The 16,696-nt window shown below is 30.9% G+C and overlaps 1 protein-coding gene across 1 annotated transcript in view; it reads right to left on the bottom strand.

The window, feature by feature from the left end:
• The window catches only part of LOC134726414 (plexin-A2-like), a 47,048-nt gene extending 39,567 nt beyond the window's left edge, over positions 1–7,481 (bottom strand). The window contains exons 1-3 of the mRNA XM_063590820.1: positions 7,343–7,481; positions 3,708–3,810; positions 503–648 (exon numbers count right to left, since the gene is read on the bottom strand). The gene's annotated coding sequence lies outside the window, so the exon portion shown is untranslated. The remainder of the gene's footprint in view (positions 1–502; positions 649–3,707; positions 3,811–7,342) is intronic.
• Positions 7,482–16,696: the final 9,215 nt, after the last annotated feature.

Genomic DNA, 16,696 nt, shown 5'->3' with positions numbered 1-16,696 from the left:
TGAAACGATAGCTCAAACAATATTATGAAAGACAATTTTCAAGTTTTAATGGACTGCACATGCTTGTTAACAAATTAATCGATTCTAAATAACAAAATTTAAAACAATTCAAATAAGGAAAACAGCAGCTGTACTTGCATCTGCCTGTATATCAGATATAATGACCAATAAACGAACGCCTGGTCAAGCGATGTAGCCATCGTTTTGATGTTCAGGTATGCAATGTCCGAATTCATGTATATGTCATTAACCGATTGCATAAGTAAAATCGAAGAATTAAAGTAATATTATGTATTTTAAGTATTTCTTAGGGGCGAAGAATCTCATTGCTGTTATTTCCTTATACATTTATGCTGTCCTTCTTTATTTTGAAATGTCAGTGTTGACCATAAATACAATCCTGGCATGAAAAGCCTGTTGAAATATAAAAGAAGAAACAATTTAGTTTTTTAGTTTTAATTACATTTTTGACAAGAAAAAAACTGGGCAAATACTACAATACCTGCATTCTATACTTGTCGTATCATCATAAAACGAAATATTATATCTATTTTGTCCTTCGTAACTGATATTGTGACCTGTTATTGTTACAGTTGTGTTCCCTGTTTGGATACCATTTTTTGGGGAGAAATTGGAAATCGTAGGTGTCTGAAATAAAGTTCATAACATTATTTCCCCCCTGTTGACTACATCTAAATTGAGAGATTAATTTATCTTATGTATCATTGTCTTCATTTTTGTTCATCTAACGGAGGATTGTTTTAACTATAAACGTGAGTTTCGTTTAATATCAGTTTTTCATTTGTAAACACTAAGTTGTCCTCAAATGTTCTTGCTCTTCGATCATATACATCCCATTATTGTGCTGTTGTTAAACAGCTGTGTATGTTTGTGCTTCATTTTTGCTAATGCGTTTTTCTACTAGTATATGCATTTTTATGTGTCTTTGTTACATATATGACGTGGCTCTGTACTTATACATACCGTCATTGTGTTATTATACTATGGTAAATTTGTGTATTCTTGTCTTTACTTTTTTGCTAATTTGCTTGATCCATATGCCATTTTGTGTTTCTTTGTTACATGTTTGTTTATTTTTATAGTAATGAAGATTGTAACATAATGTAAACGACTGTAACCCAATTAGAGATTAACAATAACTCTCCGACTACGACCCGAGTCTGACTACGAGTCGTAGTAAGACTGCTAAAGGACGGGGGCTTTCTCAAAACAATAAAAATATTGTAAACATTCTTTTTTCCTGGATATTTTGACAATACTGAGCTCCCTCTTATTTGTTATATTTACAAGAAATCTACCCGGAAATTTGTGTTTAATTATAGCCAATTGTGTAAAGATGTTAATATCACTGAAAATACAGCTACTTCATGTAATTGTAGTAATTCCGAATACATTTATGGACCCATTTCCCATTTTATAACAGGAGATCTTACCATTGTTCAAGAGCGAGAGTTAAAATCATTCCTCAGTAAAGGACATAAATATGAATGTGAATATATATGTTCAAACTCTTTTAGGTCATTTGTTAGTAGCAATAAACAAAAAAACTATGTCAATTGGACATGTTTTGATACTATATCTGCCCTTGAATTTTTACTAGATAACATTTTTGTTCGCTTTGGAGATTCCGTATATCGTCAGGTTATCGGAATTCCAATGGGGACTTACTGTGCACCAGTAATTGAGGACCTGTTTTTGTATTGCTATGAATTACAATTTATGACAAAAGTCAGCAAAGACCCATCGAAACAACATCTGAAATTTAATAATACTTTTAGATATTTGGATGATATTTTGGCTCTCAATAATGATGACTTCAGTATGTATACTAAAGAAATTTATCCTGTTGAATTTACTTTAAATCAAGCTAATACTAGCAATGACCACTGCCCTTTAATCGATCTTGATATCTATATCACTAACGGAAAGCTTCATACTAAAATTTATGATAAAAGATATGTTTTTTCATTTCCCAACGTTAATTATCCATTTTTAGATGGTGACGTTCCCTTGTCACCATCTTACGGTGCTTATATATCTCAACTTGTACGATTCGCTCGTGTATGTAACAATGTTTTAGATTTTAACTAGAGAAATTTGTGTATTACTGAAAAATTATTACACCAGGGTTTTCGATATCACAAACTAGTCAATAGTTATCAAAAGTATCAGGATTATAATTTCATACGCCATACGCGCGTTTCGTCTACATAAGACTCATCAGTGACGCTCAGATCAAAATAGTGAAAAAGCCAAAACATATACAAAGTTGAAGAGCATTGAGGACCAAAAATTCCAAAAAGTTGTGCCAAATACGGCTAAGGTAATCTACTCCTGGGGTAAGAAAATCCTTAGTTTTTTGAAAAGTTCAAAGTTTTGTCAAACATTTACTAAATTTTATCATCGGTATAAAGACATCATTCGTAAACATAGCTCAACATGCAGACTTCTTAAAGGTTCAGGTATTTCACATCCATTTTTTATGGAAATATTCTTTATAAAGCACAAAAATGTCAGTATTCACCTCAGGAACTAACAAAACCTTTAAATAGACTTATTAAGAAGGGATATAGTTACCATACTGTTGTCAGGTCATTAAAGATTGCATATTTTGGCGTTAATATTGATTCACTTATAGGTTTTTGCATCTGAACTAAACACATTTAATCAATAAACAGTTGTTGTCATGACACAGGTTATGTTATTCTCATATATGTTATGATGGTATGATACTAAACCCCTAAAGGGAAGGATTGTGCCTGTTATTCATATGATGAAATCATAATCTTTCAATCAGTTTAATTGAAGTCTGGAACCTGGCATGTCAGTTAACTGCTAGTAGTATGTTGTTATTTATGTCATTTTGTTTATTTTCTTTGATGACGTCTTCTGACATCAGACTCGGAATTCTCTTGAACTGAATTTTTATGTGCGTATTGGTATGCGTATTGTTATGCGTTTACTTTTCTACATTGGCTAGAGGTATATGGGGAGGGTTGAGATAAACATGTTTAACCCCGCCGCATTCTGTCCCAAGTCAGGAGCCTCTGGCCTGTGTTAGTCTTGTATTATTTTAATTTTAGTTTCTTGTGTACAATTTGGAAATTAGTATGGCGTTCATTATCACTAAACTAGTATATATTTGTTGGAGACAAATATTTCCTCGGAGATCAATATTTTTGTGATTTTACCCCATTCTGTGCATTTGCTTGACTAACACCTTAAAAAAGGCTACCTTGTTTGAACACCTCAATAAAAAAATACATCTTAAAGCATACTCTTGAAACTATCTTGATTTGGGTAATTTCGTATCAGAATCTATGCAGTTCATGCAGTTGTAAAATCTGTATTTCTCCAAATCAAATGAATATTTTTTTTATAAAATGGCAAGACGTACGTAGTTATATCCGTCTTGAAGATGTATATCTCTTCAAATAAAAAGTATGTAAAAACAGCTACACAATGAGAACATGGAGAGAAAATCAAAAATACATATTGTGTTATGTTTATTATTTTTTTGGGCAAATAATGCACCTATAATGAAATCTGGGAAGTGAAACGCTTTTCATGTTCATGTTATTAATGAAAATTTTAAAAATGTTGAGTATTATTGGTGATTATTTATATTTTTGATGCAACTCTAAACGCTTGTTAGGAAAATAACACAATGTCCTTCATTGACATACCTGAAATGTGAAGGAAAGGTTATTTGAACCACTTCTTTTACTATGTACTGAAACAGATATGTTTGTCGCAGATTCATGTTTGCTTCCAGTAACACATGTCAAACTGAAAAAAAACAGATGAAGGTATCAGAAAGTAATTTATCCGGATTTAGAGTAATTTCTCGCAATTTGATTGGCTGATATTACCAAAAAGGAATGTTATTTCAACTGATCGGGCGGAGTTTACGTTTTACTTGCATATGGACAGTCTATTTCAAGATGTGTGTGATTAGGTTGATTGACGTTATAATTATCACTGGTTTCTAACCTCCTATCAGTGTCTTCAAATGAATTTACAAAAAAATGACTGGACGCTTCATTCATGAGTTTCTCCTAAAACACCTATCTATAGATGGACGGGTTTCTTATGAGCGAACCAGTTAACCCAGTCAAGTGAAATAAATCCAGTAATATTGTCATAATAAATTTCAGTACGTATAGATTATCGGGTTTTCTACACATTGATATCGTAAAATATCAGCCGCGAGCCACAATGTGAACCTTTTTGGCGAGTGAGCGTAGCGAACGAGCTAAAAAGTTTCACATTGTGTCGAGCGGCTGATATTTTACGATATCTATACGTAGAAAACACGATTATCTGTTTATCGTTCTATTAATGGTCGTTTTTTCTCTCCCTAAGACAGTTTTACGCTTGACGAAAGCACGCTTGATAACTTCTCCTCTCGCATTGTGACGTCGCTGATAACTTCTCCTCTCACATTGTGACGTCGCTGATAATGCCTGGTCTCGTTTTGAAGTCTTGATACGTGAATTACTGAGCGACAGAGCAGGGTGATATAGGCGTAGGGAAGGACGATAAAAAATTTTATTACGTCAATTGGAATTATCTCCCTTATTTATTACGTCAATTGCAATTATCTCCCTTATACCATTGACATAATAAAAAATATAATATTTGAGTTGCTTTACACTGAAGTTCTTATATTTTTTATTTTTCACAGTTTTAGATTAAATATCTTAAATATATTTGGTTGAAATTGTCCTAATATTGAATTTGAATATTATAATAATGTAATATAACAAAATCAGGATAAATTCGTTACCCAGTGTTCAATTGTAATAATACGGAATTTATCGGGTCAATAAAATTCATATCGGGTTTGGCTAATGTGTCAACGCCTTTAAATTGCTTTAGTGTAGTCATTAATGACCAATTTGAATAAATAAGTTTCCTCTCTTTTCTAAACTTTAAATAAATACCATTTGATATGGAGTATGCTATTGATTATGAACAATAACCCGTGAGTGTAATATTGTGTTAACTCCTTAAATCCATGACAAAATTTTATCTAGCTTCTTCGATATATCAGTATTCATAGTGCTGAATCTTGGTTTTCTGAGTAGTGCTTTTCTCTTAAAGAAATGATTGACTGTCTCTTGATATTTCTTGCTTTGAATTATTACAAGCACTAAGGTGTTGCTTTGTGTACCTGAATTTACGAAAACCGTTATTTTTAATCGACAGCTGAGTAGGCCGAGCATGTGTATGTTTCGAGATTGATTGAATTAGAAGTTTGCCAATATCAATGTTAGGGATTTGTTTGTTATTACTTCAAGGTTGTATTATAGACTGGTTAAACACCCTCCAGATTCGTTTAATATATCTTAAGACAATGTGACAAACTCTACATGTAAGGTCTACAGTTTTAGAGCACTTAGTATGTTCATTGATAGTGTGGAATGTTTCAGTAAACACATATTGATTGGATTTATACCTTAGTGTAAAAGGTGTCAATATGCCAGTTATAATACTTCGTAATCGCAGAAATTAAAATCAAATAATCATCTGTTACCACACAATGTATATTTGTAGAGATGAGAACACAAAAATTGCATTTTGGTCTGTTTAACAAAAAAGATGTTGGCATTTATATTTTTTAATATATGATAATATTGCATGTCTTTTCTTTTCCCTTCTCTGTTTTGAAGGTTTGAATATTATGGAGTTAGATATAGAATGGTTAAGTGTATTGTCAATGAAACCACATGTACAACTATCAAAACAATAATCAAAGGACAATGATAGGAAGAGCTACATATTATCTTATAACTTTTCACCACAAACTTTTTATACTTAGTAATTACACGATTCGTTATTGTTTGTTTTGTCTGAACTATGGACTCAACAGAATACACATATTTTACGATATAATCTGCTATATGTATGTCTTAGTATATAAGGTTGTTCACTAGTATACGTTTTTATGATTTATTCTACTTTGTTTTGTGTAAATGTTGTATTTAAGATGTCTTACTAAACCGTGTACAGAATTTGCTCTATATTTCAGTTTCCCTTATTCTTCGTCAATTCATCCCTTTCTGCACCCATTGTATAAACAAATTTAATCCTCGTGTGTTTCATGTCATCATAGTTCTTCATTGGTTAAAATCCGATTATGACGTGGAATTTTCTTGCTTTCCTCCGGATTTCATATTGTGACGGCATGAAAAAATGCGACCATATCTGATGACTTCTCATAGAAAGAACACATCTTTTTGGCAGATCATTCAAAATAAAGGAATAAGTTTGCCCGCATATTGTTTGAAAATCATTAGAGAAACAGACTCGACCACAAAATCGAGTGTTATACGATATTTATCCACTCTCAACAGTTAGATTTCAAAATTTAACTGTGTGGAGTGGATAAATATCGTATTACACTCGATGCAGTGGTAGAATTTATATATTCAGCAATCACCATAACAATATTGAATAACAAGAACCAAATTTAATTAATTTAGCTTGCATGACTATTTGTGTCAGCTTTAAACAAAACGGTGATTATAAGTGTTTATAAATAAATGCAACAGAAGTATAGCGCTGTTCAAAATTCGTAAATCTATGGACAAAATCGGGGTAACAAACTAAAACTGAGGGAAACGCATTAAATATAAGAGGAGAACAACGACACAACATTAAAATGTAACACACACAGAAACGGAATAAGTATTAGACAAAATCTGATGAGAATAACAAATATAACATCAAAACCAAATACATGGATTTGGGATAGAAAAGTACAGTAACACGTCTCAAAGTAATGTTAATTCACACTCAAATATAAGAGAAAACAAACGACACAACGAAAACACAACGTTGAAAAGTTACACACACAGAAACGAACTACAATATAACAATTGCTATTTTCCTGATTTGGTACAAGACATTTTTAAGGAAACTTTAATAGCAATGTTAAATATAACATTAAAAATACAACATGTTATTACAGGACTACAATACAAATAAATAGGAGAAGGTATTAGACAAAGAAACACATGAATAAAAGATAATAAAAGGCATTAGGTTTAAAATTCAATACGCCAAAAACGCGCCTCGTTCACACAAGACTTACCAGTGATGCCCAGATATAAAAGTTCGAAAGTAAAAAAAAGTTTTAAAGTTGAAAGCACTGTTGATCAAAAGTTGAAAAAGGTTGCGCCAAATACGGCTAGGGTTTTATGAATATCAAATAATGTTTTGGGGATGTAAAATCTATTTTAAGTGAGACAAAAATATCTGTATGGCGTTATTGAGAACCTGCACTGTAGAAGTATATATATTTATTGACTTATACCTAGTGTATGGTGTCAGGACTGTTACGTTGTGGCATGGTGCTCCATTAAAATCAATAGTAACATTATCATTAGCATTCCCAATAAATCGTCCAGTTATTGTTACCAATGTACCACCATTGACTGGTCCACTTGATGGATAAATCTGTATGAAAGACAAGCCTTAATTTAAGGTGAAACCGTTGATAGCTACATGTAGATCTGTCGTAGAAATTAAAGCATATGAACAAAATGCACTAAGCAATAATATGAATATAGGTTTCTTTTAAAGTAGAAAATTACTATTCTTTTTTTTATTTCTTTTTAATGAAAGCAGTATTATTCCAGAGCTAGCTAGGAGCCTGTTATTTAGTGATTAGTAGTTTGTTTTGTATACCATATCTGTTTTTCAATAAACTTATTATTTTGTTTATAAAAAAGGCTGTTAGTTTTTCTAGTTCGCGTTTTTGCTTTTTTGCATACTTAAATCCAGGAAATTTTAATTTTATATGCATTCATTTTTACGTTTTTTTTTTAAACTTTCATTTGTTCCCAATATACGAAAAATATAAAAATCTAGTTTTATTCTATTCTATTACTTCAGAATGGGATATATAATGTTGCAACCCGACATTGAAGGTTTCACAATTTTATAAAAAAAAATCTGTTTCACCTTTTAATTGTAGAATTGGTTTCTGTTTCACTTTAAACAATTGTGGTTTTAAATATAAAATTGCTCTGTCGAGAATGTCAATTTCGTTTTGAAGTTCTGAATAACAGTAATTCTAAGATATGCCTCTACTATACATACTGCTTAACGTTTAATGTGTATGGCCTTTATACATCACAGTTATAAAACAATAACGTAGATTTGAAAATACTAAGTTAAGCCTGCAATGAAATAATTCTTGTGAATATGTAGTATTATATACATTGCAGATTAATCATCATGTCATAGAGCTTTTAATATGTGGTTATTGTGTGCATCGCCTTTTTATAAATATTCTTAGTCTGCAAATTTTGATACTGACGCTAACTTTCGACACGTTTCATTGTAATGATTAGAACGAAAACGTATAATATTATATAAAAGGACAATTGTGTCAGTTGAGAGATTTCGATAAAAATAGCATGATCTGTTCTCTTACTTAAATAATGATCATCATGGGAAGAATTCTGGATGTTTCAAAAAGACAAGATTTGGATTATTCTATATCGGGGGATGATATTTACATTTGTTGTGTATATGATGCTATTTATAATATCAAACGTTTACGAAGTTTCTATTCTTGATTTATCTTAAAGATAAATAGTGTTCACTTTTTCTTACACGATATGTCTTTTTCCTGACATTTTGGTTTGTTTTATCCATTGAAAGTGTCATTCGTTTCATCTTAGTTCTTTTTAAGTCAACATTCGAATATGTCGTCAAAGGAGAAGGTTCAGTAAGACCCCTTTTTGGCCTCAAAATATAGCGGTTTTAGAAAATTGTGAAAATGTAATCTTTAAGCTATATTTTGGAAAGTAAAATGCTTCTGCTACATAAATATGAGTTGTTTTTGACAATACAATGCACAAATGTCGCGTTCCAGCATCATTAAGTCATGCTTCATTACTGAAATCTTCAGAATTTTAGCATTTTGGTTAATTTTTGGACGGTTTCCGTCTTAAATAAAAGTGGCCGCATCCGTGTTCATTCATAATATTGAAATGTAAGTTGTATTTGATGATAATACATAACATATATAAAGGTTGAGGATGAACACGGATGCGGCCACTTTCATTTTTGACAAAAACCATTTGAAAATTGACGTTTTTTGGCATATTTGATAGATTTTCATATTTAAGCTTGAATCAGAGCGTTTTTAATGACTAAATCAGTTAAAATCTTTCACATAAACTAATCGAATTAATTGAAATAGATACTTTAGTGTTTAAAAAGTGTCCAACAACTTTCGTTAGATGAACCTGAAATTTGAGGCCAAAATCGGCCCTTACTCCTTTCTTCTTCCTTAATTCCTATTGTGAGGTCATATATGCAAAATGACAATTTTAATTCTCGACAATTAAATTTTCAATATTTAAAACGCTCAAGGTGTCTACTTATTATACATTAAATATGAACATTTAACTGTATCGAGTGGATATATATCGTAACACACTCGACACAGATGTACAATCTATATTTACCTTATAAATTTCTGGATTACACCTCAGGACATAGTTTTCCTCAACACGAGAGTAACAATTAGAATCTGAAGAAAAAAAAATCACTGACAGTCATCTTATTAGTTGGTGTTCGATTCACACGGTTTTATGTTATGATTTGTTATGTTGAATATGATCATCGAAACCTAGAAATATAGATAAACAAATTGAAAATAAGAGCTAACAGAAATGTTATGTTTTAATGATGATAAAAAAATATACATATTATAGTATTTTTCAAATTTATATTTAAAAAACAAATTAATGTTTGTTTTACTTACTATTCTCTTAAAAACTTACACATATATGCTCATCTATGTACATGTATCTACTATTTGAATTGTTTGATTTTATCAATTCAGTGTATGTATAACCAGTTTTTAAAAACATGTATAGTATCATAAAAATTACTCAAATGATACACAAGAAGAAGACGAGAAAGCCTACAATGACAAACTGAACCATTCAAACACCTAGATATAGCTAGCACCTGATTTATGTCAAAACAATTGACGAAAAACAGATTAAACAGACATTAAACCGCGACATCCACTACATGATATACTCTTCACTCAAGAAGGTTACATACAAAAGGATAGCAGGGTCAACTTTACATTGATAGTTTGTCTTGTGTACAATATTATTATATCTGACTTAATTTTAACAAGAACAACCAAAATTTAAAAAAGAATCATTGTACTATCTAGAAAGAATTGAATAAAGTATATAGTTATTAGTTAAAAAAAAAAGAAAGATTTTTTTTCAATTTGTATCACCAATTATGCACATGTTTCTTGTGTCATTACACTACAAACTGCTCAGAGTCTGAATTGACCAGTTTTTGTGCTCGACCAGTATATTCTTTCATTTCACAGCAATAAATTAACTACCAAATCAGCTTGAATTTTGTAAGATCGATATTTGATTTACTTAGATGGGCTGATTTACACTAGTCATAACTAAATTTGAAGGTCAAGACTAGTCGAGACGGGTCGAGACAGGTCGAGCCTCGGTCAAGACCATTTCAGACTGCACCAAGATAATCAAGTACTGAATCAGACTAATTAATTAAAGTCAAGACCTAGTCGAGTACAGTTAAGTACAGTCGAGACCATGTCGAGACTAGTCGAGACTAGTCGAGTAAAATGTGTGCTCGATTTTACTGGTCGAGCACAAAAACTGGTCACTTCAGACTCTGAGCAGTTTGTAGTCTTATACACACATATATGAAAATAAGGGACAATTATATTGAATCCATTTTTAAAATGCATACAAAGTGAAATTTAACTGGTTGCATCGACGGTGTGTCCAACCAGTCGTTCATCATGTATGTCATTCATAATTCGTAAGACAAATGTATCTATGTGTGTCCCTTCATTGAGATCTAGGCTTAATATTTGAAATATCAAACAATATGATAGACACCAACGATTGGCAGTAATATATCTAATATTATTAACAGTTAATATCAATAGTTCAGGTATGTTCATGCCAGTACTGACGTTTACGGAACCACTGAGATGGTGGTGCTCTCGAAACTTATCCGCCCGAGGATTTTAAAGTAGATCTTTAGAATCAACAACCGATTTTATCAATGGTTTTGATAAAAAAGTAACAGTATATTAAGGTGGTACCTAGGTTGTAGCGAGATAACTCTATAAAGTCAGATGAACGTTTTAATTACGTTGTGTTGTAAAGGGAATTGAGTCTTTTGTAGACGAAACGCGCGTCTGGCGTATATACAAAATTTAGTTCTGATATCTTTGATGAGTTTATTTAAGCTTCTCAGTGATCAAAATTGGTGTTTGTCAAACTACTATATAACCAGTGTAATTTACTGATGAAATGGTTGGTTCACAATTTTTGAAATTTTTATATTGTTGTATAAAGGGTCAAAGTAAATACTTTGTCAAAATTTTATTAAAATTAAACGAGCCAAATTATTTTTAGTGAAAGTGTTGGGTACCACCTTAAAGGCAATATTTTACACTTAGCTAGTTACAATCTTCATTAATTGTGTCTGTTAAAGTTTTATATTCATATTCTTATAATCAATTGATCTTTTTATAAGATTAAAAAGGATAAGTTGTCCATACCAAGTTCACATGTATTTCCAGTCGATCCATTCAAACAGCCATATGTACAATGCCCAGTTTCTAGGTGACATGGTCCATTACAATTTACTGGACATGGTTTAGCGCATAAAGGTCCGAATTGCGTAGGTGGACAACCTTAAAATAAAACGTTACATAAAATTTATCTATTTATGTGCAACATTCCTTAAAATTTGCCAATAATAATAATAATAAATAATAATAAAATTCTTTATTTGACGTAGGTAACATATTTAACATTAACATATTAATCGTCCATGAGACCTTCAAAAACAATCAATTCAAAAAAAATTATAAAAAAACGAAAAAACAAACAAAAAATAAAATACATAATACCGCAGCTTAAATATTGAATAAATACATATGCATTCAACATGTTCAAAAGAAGAAGGCAAATACATTAGATCCGTACATCTTCATTTTGTTGAGTAAGAAAATAGTTTGAACATTTGGTTTTAAAGGTATCTGAATTATATATTTCTTTAATATTACTTGATAAATTATTCTAGGTAATAAGACCAGAATATTTAAATGTTGTTTAAAAAAAAAAATCAGAATTAGGTCTTGGTACATGAAGAATTTCCGATGTTGTTGACCTGAGACCATTATTATAAGGATCAGTACAAGCAGTAAATTTAATAAGATAGATAACAAGGTCCCATACTATTCATACATTTAAACATTATCACAGCTTGAAAATAGTGTATCCTCGTACATATAGTCATCCATTATGATGGAAAATCAAAAGAAACAGATAAAACTAATCTTGCAGCACGTTTTTGGAGCTTATGTATCCTCTCCAGATTACGATTTGTGGTAAGAACCAATACTGTACAACAGTAGTCAATAATGGGTAATATATAGCTGTTGTAAACAAGAATAAGACCCTTTAATGGTAAAAAACGTTTCAACCGTTTAAACAAATATATTCTGGTTATAGTTTCGCATATTTTATCAATTCGAATTGACCATGATAGATTTTTATCAATATGAGTTCCAAGAATTTTTTCAACTACAATAAATAGTGGTACACTGCTGTTCGAAACTCATAAATCGATTGAGAAAAAAAAACAAATCCGGGTTACATAATAAAACTGAGGGAAACGCATCAAATATAAGAGGAGAACAACAACACAACAGAAACACACCATTAAAATGTAACATACACAGAAACGAACTATAATAATATAATAATGGCAATTTTCCTGACTTGGAACAGGACATTTTAAGAAAAAAATGGTGGGTTGAACCTGGTTTAAATTTGTGGCAAGCCAAGCTTCCCGCTTGTATGGCAATGTTACATATAACATTAAAATTACAACATTACATGACAGGACTACAATACAAATAAATAGGAGATTATATAGGACAGAGAAACACACGAATAATAGCTAACAAAAGGTATCAGGTTTAAAATTTAATACGTCAGACGTGCGTTTTGTCCAAACAAGACTAACCAGTGACGAAAGCCAAAAACAAGTACAAAGTTGAAGAGCACTGAGGACCAAAAGTTCTAAAAAGAAACTATGCCCAATACGGCTAGAGTTTTCTGCCTGGGATAAGAACATCCCTATTATTTAGAATAATTCATACTTTTGCAAACAGTTAATTTTATAAAATGACTATATAATAGATAAAACCGAAGTGGTGACTAACTACAGAATAAAAACGGATACATTAAATAAAACAACCTAATCCAGCACATATAAATTCACAGCCGAGTTAGCCAAAGCCTCAACGCACAAAGTGACGTCACATTTGAAATTGTTAAAACAAACACAAATTGACGTCACATTTGAATTTCTAAAAATATTTCCCAAAAATAAGATAGAATAAGGATTGATTAAAGATTATTTTTGCAATACTGATAGTACATTTATTAATAACAATGAAAATTACAATACTTATTAATATCAAATTGTGGTAGTAATTAGATACTAAATTGTATTATCTAGCTATGTCAACACTTTTAACTAAAACAATATAATCTTGTGATAAAACACATTAACATTAATTGCAGCTTTCCAGTTTTCTCTCTGATCAACAAAGCATACATTTTGTTTTTTTGCTATTTATCGTCACATCATTTTCTTTACACGGTTTAATAACATTATCTAAGTCTTTATTCAAACATATATTTAAATTTACAATAGATTTAGATGACAAATGCAAAGTTGTATCATCAGCATATAGATCAGATTTTGTATAATCTAAGGTTAATGGTAAGTCATTGATCATGTTGATATAAATAAGGAACAATAAAGGTCCAAGTATAGCATGTATAGTCCAATTGATAGTTTACTCAGGTTTCCAAAGAACAGGTCATTGTTATTCACCTACAAGTAACCCATGATATCAAACATAAACTTAGTCGTTACTGGAGCAGCAAATGGGCACCTTAATTAATCTTCTAGTTGGGTGGGATTCGTATTGCCTAATAATTGTTGTTTATTATTTTTCATTTTATTAACTCGTTTATATTTCTACACGGTACAAATGTAATTGCACATTCCGACAATCAATGCTTCTTCGGGGAATGTTCCAGGTATAAATATTTCAGGATACTAAAGTTATGCGGGCTTTTCGTGAGGAGGGTATTTTCCATCTTGAAATAATTCAAACGTTTAACCAATATCCAATAGAGTCCATATGATGTTGATTTATAGAATGACAGGTATTTTGGGATTCGTTTTGCTTAATCATTGTTTATGATGGTTGTTTTTCATCTTTTGTTTTGCTATGGCGGTGTCTTCTTTAAAGAACTTATTCATGGTCTCTAATTGGTCCAATGGTATTTTAAAATTCCTCCTTATAGATGTATGGGAATTAAAGGGCATCACATCCTAGTTAAGTGTGGCGTTTGTCTGTTCTTGCCTTAATGTACATGAAATATATATTTTATTGTGTATAAATGCCGCGTGTTCTTAGAGTTTAACGTTCTATGTGCATCAATCAAACCTTGAAATTCTCTCTTTAGGGTTCCGCAGTGGCCACTAGCAGTTCAAAATATATTGACTTATCTAACATAACATAATGTAAGGAGCCATCTGAATTTCCTGCTCCTCATCTTGTTCTGCTTATCTTGCCGTATGAATTATCATCTTCATGATGAATTTGCATCTTCATAATGCTTATGAAATTATAACAACTTCAAGGAAGCAAAAATAAAATCAATTCCCTCGTTTCTACATTAATTTAGTAATAGTATGTTTCATCCAAAGTCTTTTCAATAAAATTTACAACCATCATAGTTTTAAAAATAAACAACCATCTTAGTTTCAAAAAATAAACAACCATCATAGTTATAAAAGTAAACTTAACTTCCGTAACAGTTTCCCAAAAAGCCTACATATGTTTTGTGGAAATAAAATAACTATGTTTTTTCTTTAGTCTAGAAATCAACTTTCATTTGAAAACTTCAAAACATTTGTTAATTTTCAACTCCCACGTTATTATTAAGAATACTTTTTTTCTAAAATGAAATCTCCAAAGATTGAAGACCTCTTGTAAAATAATAGAATGATTACAAGAACAGAAATATGGAAGATGGATGAGATATAGGATAACTTTAAGGAAACAAAAAAATCTATGTAATAATCTGCATTTTAAGAAGAATAAAAAAAACATTCATAATAACGATATTTCTGAGATTCTGTAGTTTTCTAAATATACTGTAAAATTTTAATATAAATAATGAAATCCACACATTTGACATCTATAGACACGAGCATCATTTTCAATTGGTTTATCGAATACTCCCTGTCTATTTGAAGGACAAAGGCAATCAGAGATATTTCTTAGCTTTGAACATTTTTCTCCAAAACATGTTTTCATTTACGGACCGTCGTTAAACGCAAAGGTTGAGTCCAAAATATATGCTTTAAACAAAAACGCATAAAAAACGTTTGTGAGTACCTCCAAAAGAATTAGAATTAGAATTAATTCTGAAGAGTTGTTAGTTCGTTGCAGTCCAGTCTGAGATGTAAAGTTTGGAATTTTTATAGAATTTTTATAACCAAGTATATTAAAAACCAGTCAAAAGTGGGTAGACTATATCTTACTTTTTCATTTTTTTAACAAGATATGAAAAATGGAGAAAAAAATATCCTTGTGGTTTTATAGCAATTTTAGAGTGACCAAAATGACTTTTACCATACTCTCCCTTCATGTACTAAACATATGAGTACTTTGTGAAATAAAAACACCTACTGTTTCATGGCGTGAAATGTAACTAAAACAACTCTTTAGGTAGGGAACATGTAACGTCATTTAACAAAACAATTTCGAAAGAAAATACAATTTGCCCATTTATTAATTAGAACAGACATACAACTTTTCGTCCAATGAAATTGCTTAAATTTGCCTTCTAAGTTTCATAGTAAATACATTTTCTGTGTAACTATGAATGATAAATTATCACTAGGGTAAGATTTGTACCATAATGAAGATTTTAAAAGCAGAAATTGCCATTATAAATGTTATAATTACACTTGACAAATAAAATTCATTTAAATAAAGAATACCAAAAATGGTTCTGATACCTTGATTGTAGTACAACGCTATATTTTAATTGTCAGTGTATTTTATGCATATCCTGACATATCATGTTTTACTGTATCCGCTATAAATTGCTAATGTAGAATGATCAATAAACAGACGACAAGTTCATGATGTTATGATAAAATAAGAATAAAGCCATGATTGTGTTAAGTTTATACACAAATATATAAACATTTTTACGAACAGAGCGTGCAAGTGATTGAAAAGCAGCAGTTTCATTTGCAGAAAAATGTTACTCTCAACATGATTATTAATGTTGTATAACTTAAAATGGGTTTTGGTATTCAGCTTGTTGATATTGAATTAAATTCCCCCATACTGTTTTTGTATGCGATTCATGATGATATATTTCATTGTCACTGCAGGAACTATTGTATTGTACATGCGATGCATTTTCACAAATATATTTTTCATCATATATAGACGACGAGGGTGGTTTTGAACGTTACATCCCAGCTCCTTTGTTGTAACAGGGGTGATATGAGCCGGATCATC

Source organism: Mytilus trossulus, chromosome 1 (assembly GCF_036588685.1).
Source record: "Mytilus trossulus isolate FHL-02 chromosome 1, PNRI_Mtr1.1.1.hap1, whole genome shotgun sequence".
In the NCBI taxonomy this organism is placed as follows: domain Eukaryota; kingdom Metazoa; phylum Mollusca; class Bivalvia; order Mytilida; family Mytilidae; genus Mytilus; species Mytilus trossulus.
The sequence above is the reverse complement of the archived record's forward strand: the minus strand, read 5'-3'. Positions and strand labels throughout refer to the sequence as shown.